This window comes from Limanda limanda, chromosome 12 (assembly GCF_963576545.1).
Source record: "Limanda limanda chromosome 12, fLimLim1.1, whole genome shotgun sequence".
NCBI lineage: Eukaryota > Metazoa > Chordata > Actinopteri > Pleuronectiformes > Pleuronectidae > Limanda > Limanda limanda.
The window spans coordinates 1,753,389-1,764,360 of NC_083647.1; the positions used below are offsets into that span (position 1 = coordinate 1,753,389).

Consider the following 10,972-nt stretch of genomic DNA (forward strand, 5'->3'; position numbering starts at 1 on the left):
AATGTAAGTGGTTCAGGGATCTATCGCTTAAACAGGCTTAAAAGCCAATCACAGTAGTCAGGGCAGGAGCTAATAAAGACGTGTATAATTTTGGTTGCCAGATGGGGGCGGGGTGGGAATGTTGCATACTGGGCTCTGACATGCGGAAAGAAAAGGCCTACCGTGAAGGTGGTGAATGTGACCGAGAGTCTCCACCGCTGCTCTCCAACACAGGGCCATGCTGACTCTGGTTTCTCTTCATAACGCACAAGTCTTTCGCCTTTTACTAAAGACTTCCGTGGAGAGGAACAAACATGAGTTGAATATATTTTTGGCAGGCTTTGCTTCATGGCTGAGCCTTTTGGAATTGTGAAAAGTCAAAGAGCTGTCTAGGTCAGAAATCAAGCGTCCACAAAGGAGAGCTCGGGCGGAGGTGATAAGCAGCAGCCATCGTTAAGCACACCTCCAAATGTGGCACCATATCAAGTGAGATTTGTGCCAAGAGCCTGGCGTGGACATCCAACACTTGGGGATTATCGCTTCTCGGCCTTTTGGCTAAGATCAAGTGTAGTATCTGTTCTTATCAGTTTAATATCTGATATGTCCTCTATATGAGGACTACATATTAAGCAGATTTTTGGCAAGAGGAGCAGAAATGTGGAGCTTGCTCCCTTCTCTCCACGCATCGACCTAGCATTGCAGTGCCGCTGGGAACGGTGCACTCTGTTCTTACCCTGTAGAAAAGCAAACACTCAAGACCTGCTGGGAGACTTGGTGAGAAACCAGAGTCAGCTATTTGGACCCAATGTAAGTGGTTCAGGGATCTATCGCTTAAACAGGCTTAAAAGCCAATCACAGTAGTCAGGGCAGGAGCTAATAAAGACGTGTATAATTTTGGTTGCCAGATGGGGGCGGGGTGGGAATGTTGCATACTGGGCTCTGACATGCGGAAAGAAAAGGCCTACCGTGAAGGTGGTGAATGTGACCGAGAGTCTCCACCGCTGCTCTCCAACACAGGGCCATGCTGACTCTGGTTTCTCTTCATAACGCACAAGTCTTTCGCCTTTTACTAAAAACTTCCGTGGAGAGGAACAAACATGAGTTGAATATATTTTTGGCAGGCTTTGCTTCATGGCTGAGCCTTTTGAAATTGTGAAAAGTCAAAGAGCTGTCTAGGTCAGAAATCAAGCGTCCACAAAGGAGAGCTCGGGCGGAGGTGATAAGCAGCAGCCATCGTTATGCACACCTCCAAATGTGGCACCATATCAAGTGAGATTTGTGCCAAGAGCCTGGCGTGGACATCCAACACTTGGGGATTATCGCTTCTCTGCCTTTTGACTGAGATCAAGTGTAGTATCTGTTCTTATCAGTTTAATATCTGATATGTCCTCTATATGAGGACTACATATTAAGCAGATTTTTGGCAAGAGGAGCAGAAATGTGGAGCTTGCTCCCTTCTCTCCACGCATCGACCTAGCATTGCAGTGCCGCTGGGAACGGTGCACTCTGTTCTTACCCTGTAGAAAAGCAAACACTCAAGACCTGCTGGGAGACTTGGTGAGAAACCAGAGTCAGCTATTTGGACCCAACGTAAGTGGTTCAGGGATCTATCGCTTAAACAGGCTTAAAAGCCAATCACAGTAGTCAGGGCAGGAGCTAATAAAGACGTGTATAATTTTGGTTGCCAGATGGGGGCGGGGTGGGAATGTTGCATACTGGGCTCTGACATGCGGAAAGAAAAGGCCTACCGTGAAAAGTCAAAGAGCTGTCTAGGTCAGAAATCAAGCGTCCACAAAGGAGAGCTCGGGCGGAGGTGATAAGCAGCAGCCATCGTTATGCACACCTCCAAATGTGGCACCATATCAAGTGAGATTTGTGCCAAGAGCCTGGCGTGGACATCCAACACTTGGGGATTATTGCTTCTCGGCCTTTTGGCTAAGATCAAGTGTAGTATCTGTTCTTATCAGTTTAATATCTGATATGTCCTCTATGTGAGGACTACATATTAAGCAGATTTTTGCCAAGAGGAGCAGAAATGTGGAGCTTGCTCCCTTCTCTCCACGCATCGACCTAGCATTGCAGTGCCGCTGGGAACGGTGCACTCTGTTCTTACCCTGTAGAAAAGCAAACAGTCAAGACCTGCTGGGAGACTTGTTGAGAAACCAGAGTCAGCTATTTGGACCCAATGTAAGTGGTTCAGGGATCTATCGCTTAAACAGGCTTAAAAGCCAATCACAGTAGTCAGGGCAGGAGCTAATAAAGACGTGTATAATTTTGGTTGCCAGATGGGGGCGGGGTGGGAATGTTGCATACTGGGCTCTGACATGCGGAAAGAAAAGGCCTACCGTGAAGATGGTGAATGTGACCGAGAGGCTCCACCGCTGCTCTCCAACACAGGGCCATGCTGACTCTGGTTTCTCTTCATAACGCACAAGTCTTTCGCCTTTTACTAAAGACTTCCGTGGAGAGGAACAAACATGAGTTGAATATATTTTTGGTAGGCTTTGCTTCATGGCTGAGCCTTTTGAAATTGTGAAAAGTCAAAGAGCTGTCTAGGTCAGAAATCAAGCGTCCACAAAATAGAGCTCGGGCGAAGGTGATAAGCAGCAGCCATCGTTATGCACACCTCCAAATGTGGCACCATCTCAAGTGAGATTTGTGCCAAGAGCCTGGCGTGGACATCCAACACTTGGGGATTATCGCTTCTCGGCTTTTTGGCTAAGATCAAGTGTAGTCTGTTCTTATCAGTTTAATATCTGATATGTCCTCTATATGAGGACTACATATTAAGCAGATTTTTGGCAAGAGGAGCAGAAATGTGGAGCTTGCTCCCTTCTCTCCACGCATCGACCTAGCATTGCAGTGCCGCTGGGAACGGTGCACTCTGTTCTTACCCTGTAGAAAAGCAAACACTCAAGACCTGCTGGTAGACTTGGTGAGAAACCAGAGTCAGCTATTTGGACCCAATGTAAGTGGTTCAGGGATCTATCGCTTAAACAGGCTTAAAAGCCAATCACAGTAGTCAGGGCAGGAGCTAATAAAGACGTGTATAATTTTGGTTGCCAGATGGGGGCGGGGTGGGAATGTTGCATACTGGGCTCTGACATGCGGAAAGAAAAGGCCTACCGTGAAGGTGGTGAATGTGACCGAGAGTCTCCACCGCTGCTCTCCAACACAGGGCCATGCTGACTCTGGTTTCTCTTCATAACGCACAAGTCTTTCGCCTTTTACTAAAGACTTCCGTGGAGAGGAACAAACATGAGTTGAATATATTTTTGGCAGGCTTTGCTTCATGGCTGAGCCTTTTGGAATTGTGAAAAGTCAAAGAGCTGTCTAGGTCAGAAATCAAGCGTCCACAAAGGAGAGCTCGGGCGGAGGTGATAAGCAGCAGCCATCGTTAAGCACACCTCCAAATGTGGCACCATATCAAGTGAGATTTGTGCCAAGAGCCTGGCGTGGACATCCAACACTTGGGGATTATCGCTTCTCGGCCTTTTGGCTAAGATCAAGTGTAGTATCTGTTCTTATCAGTTTAATATCTGATATGTCCTCTATATGAGGACTACATATTAAGCAGATTTTTGGCAAGAGGAGCAGAAATGTGGAGCTTGCTCCCTTCTCTCCACGCATCGACCTAGCATTGCAGTGCCGCTGGGAACGGTGCACTCTGTTCTTACCCTGTAGAAAAGCAAACACTCAAGACCTGCTGGGAGACTTGGTGAGAAACCAGAGTCAGCTATTTGGACCCAATGTAAGTGGTTCAGGGATCTATCGCTTAAACAGGCTTAAAAGCCAATCACAGTAGTCAGGGCAGGAGCTAATAAAGACGTGTATAATTTTGGTTGCCAGATGGGGGCGGGGTGGGAATGTTGCATACTGGGCTCTGACATGCGGAAAGAAAAGGCCTACCGTGAAGGTGGTGAATGTGACCGAGAGGCTCCACCGCTGCTCTCCAACACAGGGCCATGCTGACTCTGGTTTCTCTTCATAACGCACAAGTCTTTCGCCTTTTACTAAAGACTTCCGTGGAGAGGAACAAACATGAGTTGAATATATTTTTGGCAGGCTTTGCTTCATGGCTGAGCCTTTTGAAATTGTGAAAAGTCAAAGAGCTGTCTAGGTCAGAAATCAAGCGTCCACAAAGGAGAGCTCGGGCGGAGGTGATAAGCAGCAGCCATCGTTATGCACACCTCCAAATGTGGCACCATCTCAAGTGAGATTTGTGCCAAGAGCCTGGCGTGGACATCCAACACTTGGGGATTATCGCTTCTCGGCCTTTTGGCTAAGATCAAGTGTAGTATCTGTTCTTATCAGTTTAATATCTGATATGTCCTCTATATGAGGACTACATATTAAGCAGATTTTTGGCAAGAGGAGCAGAAATGTGGAGCTTGCTCCCTTCTCTCCACGCATCGACCTAGCATTGCAGTGCCGCTGGGAACGGTGCACTCTGTTCTTACCCTGTAGAAAAGCAAACACTCAAGACCTGCTGGGAGACTTGGTGAGAAACCAGAGTCAGCTATTTGGACCCAATGTAAGTGGTTCAGGGATCTATCGCTTAAACAGGCTTAAAAGCCAATCACAGTAGTCAGGGCAGGAGCTAATAAAGACGTGTATAATTTTGGTTGCCAGATGGGGGCGGGGTGGGAATGTTGCATACTGGGCTCTGACATGTGGAAAGAAAAGGCCTACCGTGAAGGTGGTGAATGTGACCGAGAGGCTCCACCGCTGCTCTCCAACACAGGGCCATGCTGACTCTGGTTTTTCTTCATAACGCACAAGTCTTTCGCCTTTTACTAAAGACTTCCGTGGAGAGGAACAAACATGAGTTGAATATATTTTTGGCAGGCTTTGCTTCATGGCTGAGCCTTTTGAAATTGTGAAAAGTCAAAGAGCTGTCTAGGTCAGAAATCAAGCGTCTACAAAGGAGAGCTCGGGCGGAGGTGATAAGCAGCAGCCATCGTTATGCACACCTCCAAATGTGGCACCATATCAAGTGAGATTTGTGCCAAGAGCCTGACGTGGACATCCAACACTTGGGGATTATCGCTTCTCGGCCTTTTGGCTAAGATCAAGTGTAGTATCTGTTCTTATCAGTTTAATATCTGATATGTCCTCTATCTGAGGACTTCATATTAAGCAGATTTTTGGCAAGAGGAGCAGAAATGTGGAGCTTGCTCCCTTCTCTCCACGCATCGACCTAGCATTGCAGTGCCGCTGGGAACGGTGCACTCTGTTCTTACCCTGTAGAAAAGCAAACACTCAAGACCTGCTGGGAGACTTGGTGAGAAACCAGAGTCAGCTATTTGGACCCAATGTAAGTGGTTCAGGGATCTATCGCTTAAACAGGCTTAAAAGCCAATCACAGTAGTCAGGGCAGGAGCTAATAAAGACGTGTATAATTTTGGTTGCCAGATGGGGGCGGGGTGGGAATGTTGCATACTGGGCTCTGACATGCGGAAAGAAAAGGCCTACCGTGAAGGTGGTGAATATGACCGAGAGGCTCCACCGCTGCTCTCCAACACAGGGCCATGCTGACTCTGGTTTCTCTTCATAACGCACAAGTCTTTCGCCTTTTACTAAAGACTTCCGTGGAGAGGAACAAACATGAGTTGAATATATTTTTGGCAGGCTTTGCTTCATGGCTGAGCCTTTTGAAATTGTGAAAAGTCAAAGAGCTGTCTAGGTCAGAAATCAAGCGTCTACAAAGGAGAGCTCGGGCGGAGGTGATAAGCAGCAGCCATCGTTATGCACACCTCCAAATGTGGCACCATATCAAGTGAGATTTGTGCCAAGAGCCTGTCGTGGGCATCCAACACTTGGGGATTATCGCTTCTCGGCCTTTTGGCTAAGATCAAGTGTAGTATCTGTTCTTATCAGTTTAATATCTGATATGTCCTCTATATGAGGACTACATATTAAGCAGATTTTTGGCAAGAGGAGCAGAAATGTGGAGCTTGCTCCCTTCTCTCCACGCATCGACCTAGCATTGCAGTGCCGCTGGGAACGGTGCACTCTGTTCTTACCCTGTAGAAAAGCAAACACTCAAGACCTGCTGGGAGACTTGGTGAGAAACCAGAGTCAGCTATTTGGACCCAATGTAAGTGGTTCAGGGATCTATCGCTTAAACAGGCTTAAAAGCCAATCACAGTAGTCAGGGCAGGAGCTAATAAAGACGTGTATAATTTTGGTTGCCAGATGGGGGCGGGGTGGGAATGTTGCATACTGGGCTCTGACATGCGGAAAGAAAAGGCCTACCGTGAAGGTGGTGAATGTGACCGAGAGGCTCCACCGCTGCTCTCCAACACAGGGCCATGCTGACTCTGGTTTCTCTTCATAACGCACAAGTCTTTAGCCTTTTACTAAAGACTTCCGTGGAGAGGAACAAACATGAGTTGAATATATTTTTGGCAGGCTTTGCTTCATGGCTGAGCCTTTTGAAATTGTGAAAAGTCAAAGAGCTGTCTAGGTCAGAAATCAAGCGTCCACAAAGGAGAGCTCGGGCGGAGGTGATAAGCAGCAGCCATCGTTATGCACACCTCCAAATGTGGCACAATCTCAAGTGAGATTTGTGCCAAGAGCCTGGCGTGGACATCCAACACTTGGGGATTATCGCTTCTCGGCCTTTTGGCTAAGATCAAGTGTAGTATCTGTTCTTATCAGTGTAATATCTGATATGTCCACTATATGAGGACTACATATTAAGCAGATTTTTGGCAAGAGGAGCATAAATGTGGAGCTTGCTCCCTTCTCTCCACGCATCGACCTAGCATTGCAGTGCCGCTGGGAGCGGTGCACTCTGTTCTTACCCTGTAGAAAAGCAAACACTCAAGACCTGCTGGGAGACTTGGTGAGAAACCAGAGTCAGCTATTTGGACCCAATGTAAGTGGTTCAGGGATCTATCGCTTAAACAGGCTTAAAAGCCAATCACAGTAGTCAGGGCAGGAGCTAATAAAGACGTGTATAATTTTGGTTGCCAGATGGGGGCGGGGTGGGAATGTTGCATACTGGGCTCTGACATGCGGAAAGAAAAGGCCTACCGTGAAGGTGGTGAATATGACCGAGAGGCTCCACCGCTGCTCTCCAACACAGGGCCATGCTGACTCTGGTTTCTCTTCATAACGCACAAGTCTTTCGCCTTTTACTAAAGACTTCCGTGGAGAGGAACAAACATGAGTTGAATATATTTTTGGCAGGCTTTGCTTCATGGCTGAGCCTTTTGAAATTGTGAAAAGTCAAAGAGCTGTCTAGGTCAGAAATCAAGCGTCTACAAAGGAGAGCTCGGGCGGAGGTGATAAGCAGCAGCCATCGTTATGCACACCTCCAAATGTGGCACCATATCAAGTGAGATTTGTGCCAAGAGCCTGTCGTGGGCATCCAACACTTGGGGATTATCGCTTCTCGGCCTTTTGGCTAAGATCAAGTGTAGTATCTGTTCTTATCAGTTTAATATCTGATATGTCCTCTATATGAGGACTACATATTAAGCAGATTTTTGGCAAGAGGAGCAGAAATGTGGAGCTTGCTCCCTTCTCTCCACGCATCGACCTAGCATTGCAGTGCCGCTGGGAACGGTGCACTCTGTTCTTACCCTGTAGAAAAGCAAACACTCAAGACTTGCTGGGAGACTTGGTGAGAAACCAGAGTCAGCTATTTGGACCCAATGTAAGTGGTTCAGGGATCTATCGTTTAAACAGGCTTAAAAGCCAATCACAGTAGTCGGGGCAGGAGCTAATAAAGACGTGTATAATTTTGGTGGCCAGATGGGGGCGGGGTGGGAATGTTGCATACTGGGCTCTGACACGCGGAAAGAAAAGGCCTACCGTGAAGTTGGTGAATTTGACCGAGAGGCTCCACCGCTGCTCTCCAACACAGGGCCATGCTGACTCTGGTTTCTCTTCATAACGCACAAGTCTTTCGCCTTTTACTAAAGACTTCCGTGGAGAGGAACAAACATGAGTTGAATATATTTTTGGCAGGCTTTGCTTCATGGCTGAGCCTTTTGAAATTGTGAAAAGTCAAAGAGCTGTCTAGGTCAGAAATCAAGCGTCTACAAAGGAGAGCTCGGGCGGAGGTGATAAGCAGCAGCCATCGTTATGCACACCTCCAAATGTGGCACCATATCAAGTGAGATTTGTGCCAAGAGCCTGTCGTGGGCATCCAACACTTGGGGATTATCGCTTCTCGGCCTTTTGGCTAAGATCAAGTGTAGTATCTGTTCTTATCAGTTTAATATCTGATATGTCCTCTATATGAGGACTACATATTAAGCAGATTTTTGGCAAGAGGAGCAGAAATGTGGAGCTTGCTCCCTTCTCTCCACGCATCGACCTAGCATTGCAGTGCCGCTGGGAACGGTGCACTCTGTTCTTACCCTGTAGAAAAGCAAACACTCAAGACCTGCTGGGAGACTTGGTGAGAAACCAGAGTCAGCTATTTGGACCCAATGTAAGTGGTTCAGGGATCTATCGCTTAAACAGGCTTAAAAGCCAATCACAGTAGTCAGGGCAGGAGCTAATAAAGACGTGTATAATTTTGGTTGCCAGATGGGGGCGGGGTGGGAATGTTGCATACTGGGCTCTGACATGCGGAAAGAAAAGGCCTACCGTGAAGGTGGTGAATGTGACCGAGAGGCTCCACCGCTGCTCTCCAACACAGGGCCATGCTGACTCTGGTTTCTCTTCATAACGCACAAGTCTTTAGCCTTTTACTAAAGACTTCCGTGGAGAGGAACAAACATGAGTTGAATATATTTTTGGCAGGCTTTGCTTCATGGCTGAGCCTTTTGAAATTGTGAAAAGTCAAAGAGCTGTCTAGGTCAGAAATCAAGCGTCCACAAAGGAGAGCTCGGGCGGAGGTGATAAGCAGCAGCCATCGTTATGCACACCTCCAAATGTGGCACAATCTCAAGTGAGATTTGTGCCAAGAGCCTGGCGTGGACATCCAACACTTGGGGATTATCGCTTCTCGGCCTTTTGGCTAAGATCAAGTGTAGTATCTGTTCTTATCAGTGTAATATCTGATATGTCCACTATATGAGGACTACATATTAAGCAGATTTTTGGCAAGAGGAGCATAAATGTGGAGCTTGCTCCCTTCTCTCCACGCATCGACCTAGCATTGCAGTGCCGCTGGGAGCGGTGCACTCTGTTCTTACCCTGTAGAAAAGCAAACACTCAAGACCTGCTGGGAGACTTGGTGAGAAACCAGAGTCAGCTATTTGGACCCAATGTAAGTGGTTCAGGGATCTATCGCTTAAACAGGCTTAAAAGCCAATCACAGTAGTCAGGGCAGGAGCTAATAAAGACGTGTATAATTTTGGTTGCCAGATGGGGGCGGGGTGGGAATGTTGCATACTGGGCTCTGACATGCGGAAAGAAAAGGCCTACCGTGAAGGTGGTGAATATGACCGAGAGGCTCCACCGCTGCTCTCCAACACAGGGCCATGCTGACTCTGGTTTCTCTTCATAACGCACAAGTCTTTCGCCTTTTACTAAAGACTTCCGTGGAGAGGAACAAACATGAGTTGAATATATTTTTGGCAGGCTTTGCTTCATGGCTGAGCCTTTTGAAATTGTGAAAAGTCAAAGAGCTGTCTAGGTCAGAAATCAAGCGTCTACAAAGGAGAGCTCGGGCGGAGGTGATAAGCAGCAGCCATCGTTATGCACACCTCCAAATGTGGCACCATATCAAGTGAGATTTGTGCCAAGAGCCTGTCGTGGGCATCCAACACTTGGGGATTATCGCTTCTCGGCCTTTTGGCTAAGATCAAGTGTAGTATCTGTTCTTATCAGTTTAATATCTGATATGTCCTCTATATGAGGACTACATATTAAGCAGATTTTTGGCAAGAGGAGCAGAAATGTGGAGCTTGCTCCCTTCTCTCCACGCATCGACCTAGCATTGCAGTGCCGCTGGGAACGGTGCACTCTGTTCTTACCCTGTAGAAAAGCAAACACTCAAGACTTGCTGGGAGACTTGGTGAGAAACCAGAGTCAGCTATTTGGACCCAATGTAAGTGGTTCAGGGATCTATCGTTTAAACAGGCTTAAAAGCCAATCACAGTAGTCGGGGCAGGAGCTAATAAAGACGTGTATAATTTTGGTGGCCAGATGGGGGCGGGGTGGGAATGTTGCATACTGGGCTCTGACACGCGGAAAGAAAAGGCCTACCGTGAAGTTGGTGAATTTGACCGAGAGGCTCCACCGCTGCTCTCCAACACAGGGCCATGCTGACTCTGGTTTCTCTTCATAACGCACAAGTCTTTCGCCTTTTACTAAAGACTTCCGTGGAGAGGAACAAACATGAGTTGAATATATTTTTGGCAGGCTTTGCTTCATGGCTGAGCCTTTTGAAATTGTGAAAAGTCAAAGAGCTGTCTAGGTCAGAAATCAAGCGTCCACAAAGGAGAGCTCGGGCGGAGGTGATAAGCAGCAGCCATCGTTATGCACACCTCCAAATGTGGCACCATATCAAGTGAGATTTGTGCCAAGAGCCTGGCGTGGACATCCAACACTTGGGGATTATCGCTTCTCGGCCTTTTGGCTAAGATCAAGTGTAGTATCTGTTCTTATCAGTTTAATATCTGATCTGTCCTCTCTATGAGGACTACATATTAAGCAGATTTTTGCCAAGAGGAGCAGAAATGTGGAGCTTGCTCCCTTCTCTCCACGCATCGACCTAGCATTGCAGTGCTGCTGGGAACGGTGCACTCTGTTCTTACCCTGTACAAAAGCAAACACTCAAGACCTGCTGGTAGACTTGGTGAGAAACCAGAGTCAGCTATTTGGACCCAATGTAAGTGGTTCAGGGATCTATCGCTTAAACAGGCTTAAAAGCCAATCACAGTAGTCAGGGCAGGAGCTAATAAAGACGTGTATAATTTTGGTTGCCAGATGGGGGCGGGGTGGGAATGTTGCATACTGGGCTCTGACATGCGGAAAGAAAAGGCCTACCGTGAAGGTGGTGAATGTGACCGAGAGGCTCCACCGC

At 47.4% G+C, this 10,972-nt stretch overlaps 27 non-coding genes across 27 annotated transcripts; all 27 read left to right on the top strand.

The window, feature by feature from the left end:
• The first annotated feature begins 221 nt into the window (after nt 1-221).
• LOC133016654 (U5 spliceosomal RNA) lies at nt 222-334 on the top strand. The gene has a single exon (XR_009682016.1). It is a non-coding gene; the product is annotated as a U5 spliceosomal RNA (small nuclear RNA).
• A 180-nt stretch (nt 335-514) lies between these two features.
• On the top strand, nt 515-706 carry LOC133017378 (U2 spliceosomal RNA). The gene has a single exon (XR_009682692.1). It is a non-coding gene; the product is annotated as a U2 spliceosomal RNA (small nuclear RNA).
• Nucleotides 707-1,004: 298 nt separating this feature from the next.
• LOC133016918 (U5 spliceosomal RNA) lies at nt 1,005-1,117 on the top strand. Its single transcript, XR_009682269.1, has one exon. It is a non-coding gene; the product is annotated as a U5 spliceosomal RNA (small nuclear RNA).
• Nucleotides 1,118-1,297: 180 nt separating this feature from the next.
• On the top strand, nt 1,298-1,489 carry LOC133016422 (U2 spliceosomal RNA). Its single transcript, XR_009681804.1, has one exon. It is a non-coding gene; the product is annotated as a U2 spliceosomal RNA (small nuclear RNA).
• Nucleotides 1,490-1,894: 405 nt separating this feature from the next.
• On the top strand, nt 1,895-2,086 carry LOC133016234 (U2 spliceosomal RNA). Its single transcript, XR_009681626.1, has one exon. It is a non-coding gene; the product is annotated as a U2 spliceosomal RNA (small nuclear RNA).
• A 298-nt stretch (nt 2,087-2,384) lies between these two features.
• Nucleotides 2,385-2,496, top strand: LOC133016806 (U5 spliceosomal RNA). Its single transcript, XR_009682159.1, has one exon. It is a non-coding gene; the product is annotated as a U5 spliceosomal RNA (small nuclear RNA).
• A 181-nt stretch (nt 2,497-2,677) lies between these two features.
• Nucleotides 2,678-2,867, top strand: LOC133016449 (U2 spliceosomal RNA). Its single transcript, XR_009681831.1, has one exon. It is a non-coding gene; the product is annotated as a U2 spliceosomal RNA (small nuclear RNA).
• Nucleotides 2,868-3,165: 298 nt separating this feature from the next.
• LOC133016655 (U5 spliceosomal RNA) lies at nt 3,166-3,278 on the top strand. Its single transcript, XR_009682017.1, has one exon. It is a non-coding gene; the product is annotated as a U5 spliceosomal RNA (small nuclear RNA).
• Nucleotides 3,279-3,458: 180 nt separating this feature from the next.
• On the top strand, nt 3,459-3,650 carry LOC133017380 (U2 spliceosomal RNA). Its single transcript, XR_009682694.1, has one exon. It is a non-coding gene; the product is annotated as a U2 spliceosomal RNA (small nuclear RNA).
• Nucleotides 3,651-3,948: 298 nt separating this feature from the next.
• Nucleotides 3,949-4,061, top strand: LOC133016656 (U5 spliceosomal RNA). The gene has a single exon (XR_009682018.1). It is a non-coding gene; the product is annotated as a U5 spliceosomal RNA (small nuclear RNA).
• A 180-nt stretch (nt 4,062-4,241) lies between these two features.
• LOC133017381 (U2 spliceosomal RNA) lies at nt 4,242-4,433 on the top strand. The gene has a single exon (XR_009682695.1). It is a non-coding gene; the product is annotated as a U2 spliceosomal RNA (small nuclear RNA).
• Nucleotides 4,434-4,731: 298 nt separating this feature from the next.
• Nucleotides 4,732-4,844, top strand: LOC133016854 (U5 spliceosomal RNA). Its single transcript, XR_009682206.1, has one exon. It is a non-coding gene; the product is annotated as a U5 spliceosomal RNA (small nuclear RNA).
• Nucleotides 4,845-5,024: 180 nt separating this feature from the next.
• Nucleotides 5,025-5,216, top strand: LOC133017296 (U2 spliceosomal RNA). Its single transcript, XR_009682615.1, has one exon. It is a non-coding gene; the product is annotated as a U2 spliceosomal RNA (small nuclear RNA).
• A 298-nt stretch (nt 5,217-5,514) lies between these two features.
• On the top strand, nt 5,515-5,627 carry LOC133016657 (U5 spliceosomal RNA). Its single transcript, XR_009682019.1, has one exon. It is a non-coding gene; the product is annotated as a U5 spliceosomal RNA (small nuclear RNA).
• Nucleotides 5,628-5,807: 180 nt separating this feature from the next.
• LOC133017382 (U2 spliceosomal RNA) lies at nt 5,808-5,999 on the top strand. The gene has a single exon (XR_009682696.1). It is a non-coding gene; the product is annotated as a U2 spliceosomal RNA (small nuclear RNA).
• A 298-nt stretch (nt 6,000-6,297) lies between these two features.
• LOC133016855 (U5 spliceosomal RNA) lies at nt 6,298-6,410 on the top strand. The gene has a single exon (XR_009682207.1). It is a non-coding gene; the product is annotated as a U5 spliceosomal RNA (small nuclear RNA).
• A 180-nt stretch (nt 6,411-6,590) lies between these two features.
• LOC133016394 (U2 spliceosomal RNA) lies at nt 6,591-6,782 on the top strand. Its single transcript, XR_009681777.1, has one exon. It is a non-coding gene; the product is annotated as a U2 spliceosomal RNA (small nuclear RNA).
• A 298-nt stretch (nt 6,783-7,080) lies between these two features.
• On the top strand, nt 7,081-7,193 carry LOC133016658 (U5 spliceosomal RNA). Its single transcript, XR_009682020.1, has one exon. It is a non-coding gene; the product is annotated as a U5 spliceosomal RNA (small nuclear RNA).
• Nucleotides 7,194-7,373: 180 nt separating this feature from the next.
• LOC133017383 (U2 spliceosomal RNA) lies at nt 7,374-7,565 on the top strand. Its single transcript, XR_009682697.1, has one exon. It is a non-coding gene; the product is annotated as a U2 spliceosomal RNA (small nuclear RNA).
• Nucleotides 7,566-7,863: 298 nt separating this feature from the next.
• On the top strand, nt 7,864-7,976 carry LOC133016660 (U5 spliceosomal RNA). Its single transcript, XR_009682022.1, has one exon. It is a non-coding gene; the product is annotated as a U5 spliceosomal RNA (small nuclear RNA).
• Nucleotides 7,977-8,156: 180 nt separating this feature from the next.
• Nucleotides 8,157-8,348, top strand: LOC133017384 (U2 spliceosomal RNA). The gene has a single exon (XR_009682698.1). It is a non-coding gene; the product is annotated as a U2 spliceosomal RNA (small nuclear RNA).
• Nucleotides 8,349-8,646: 298 nt separating this feature from the next.
• Nucleotides 8,647-8,759, top strand: LOC133016856 (U5 spliceosomal RNA). The gene has a single exon (XR_009682208.1). It is a non-coding gene; the product is annotated as a U5 spliceosomal RNA (small nuclear RNA).
• Nucleotides 8,760-8,939: 180 nt separating this feature from the next.
• On the top strand, nt 8,940-9,131 carry LOC133016395 (U2 spliceosomal RNA). The gene has a single exon (XR_009681778.1). It is a non-coding gene; the product is annotated as a U2 spliceosomal RNA (small nuclear RNA).
• Nucleotides 9,132-9,429: 298 nt separating this feature from the next.
• On the top strand, nt 9,430-9,542 carry LOC133016661 (U5 spliceosomal RNA). Its single transcript, XR_009682023.1, has one exon. It is a non-coding gene; the product is annotated as a U5 spliceosomal RNA (small nuclear RNA).
• A 180-nt stretch (nt 9,543-9,722) lies between these two features.
• On the top strand, nt 9,723-9,914 carry LOC133017385 (U2 spliceosomal RNA). Its single transcript, XR_009682699.1, has one exon. It is a non-coding gene; the product is annotated as a U2 spliceosomal RNA (small nuclear RNA).
• A 298-nt stretch (nt 9,915-10,212) lies between these two features.
• On the top strand, nt 10,213-10,325 carry LOC133016662 (U5 spliceosomal RNA). Its single transcript, XR_009682024.1, has one exon. It is a non-coding gene; the product is annotated as a U5 spliceosomal RNA (small nuclear RNA).
• Nucleotides 10,326-10,505: 180 nt separating this feature from the next.
• LOC133016433 (U2 spliceosomal RNA) lies at nt 10,506-10,697 on the top strand. The gene has a single exon (XR_009681815.1). It is a non-coding gene; the product is annotated as a U2 spliceosomal RNA (small nuclear RNA).
• Nucleotides 10,698-10,972: the final 275 nt, after the last annotated feature.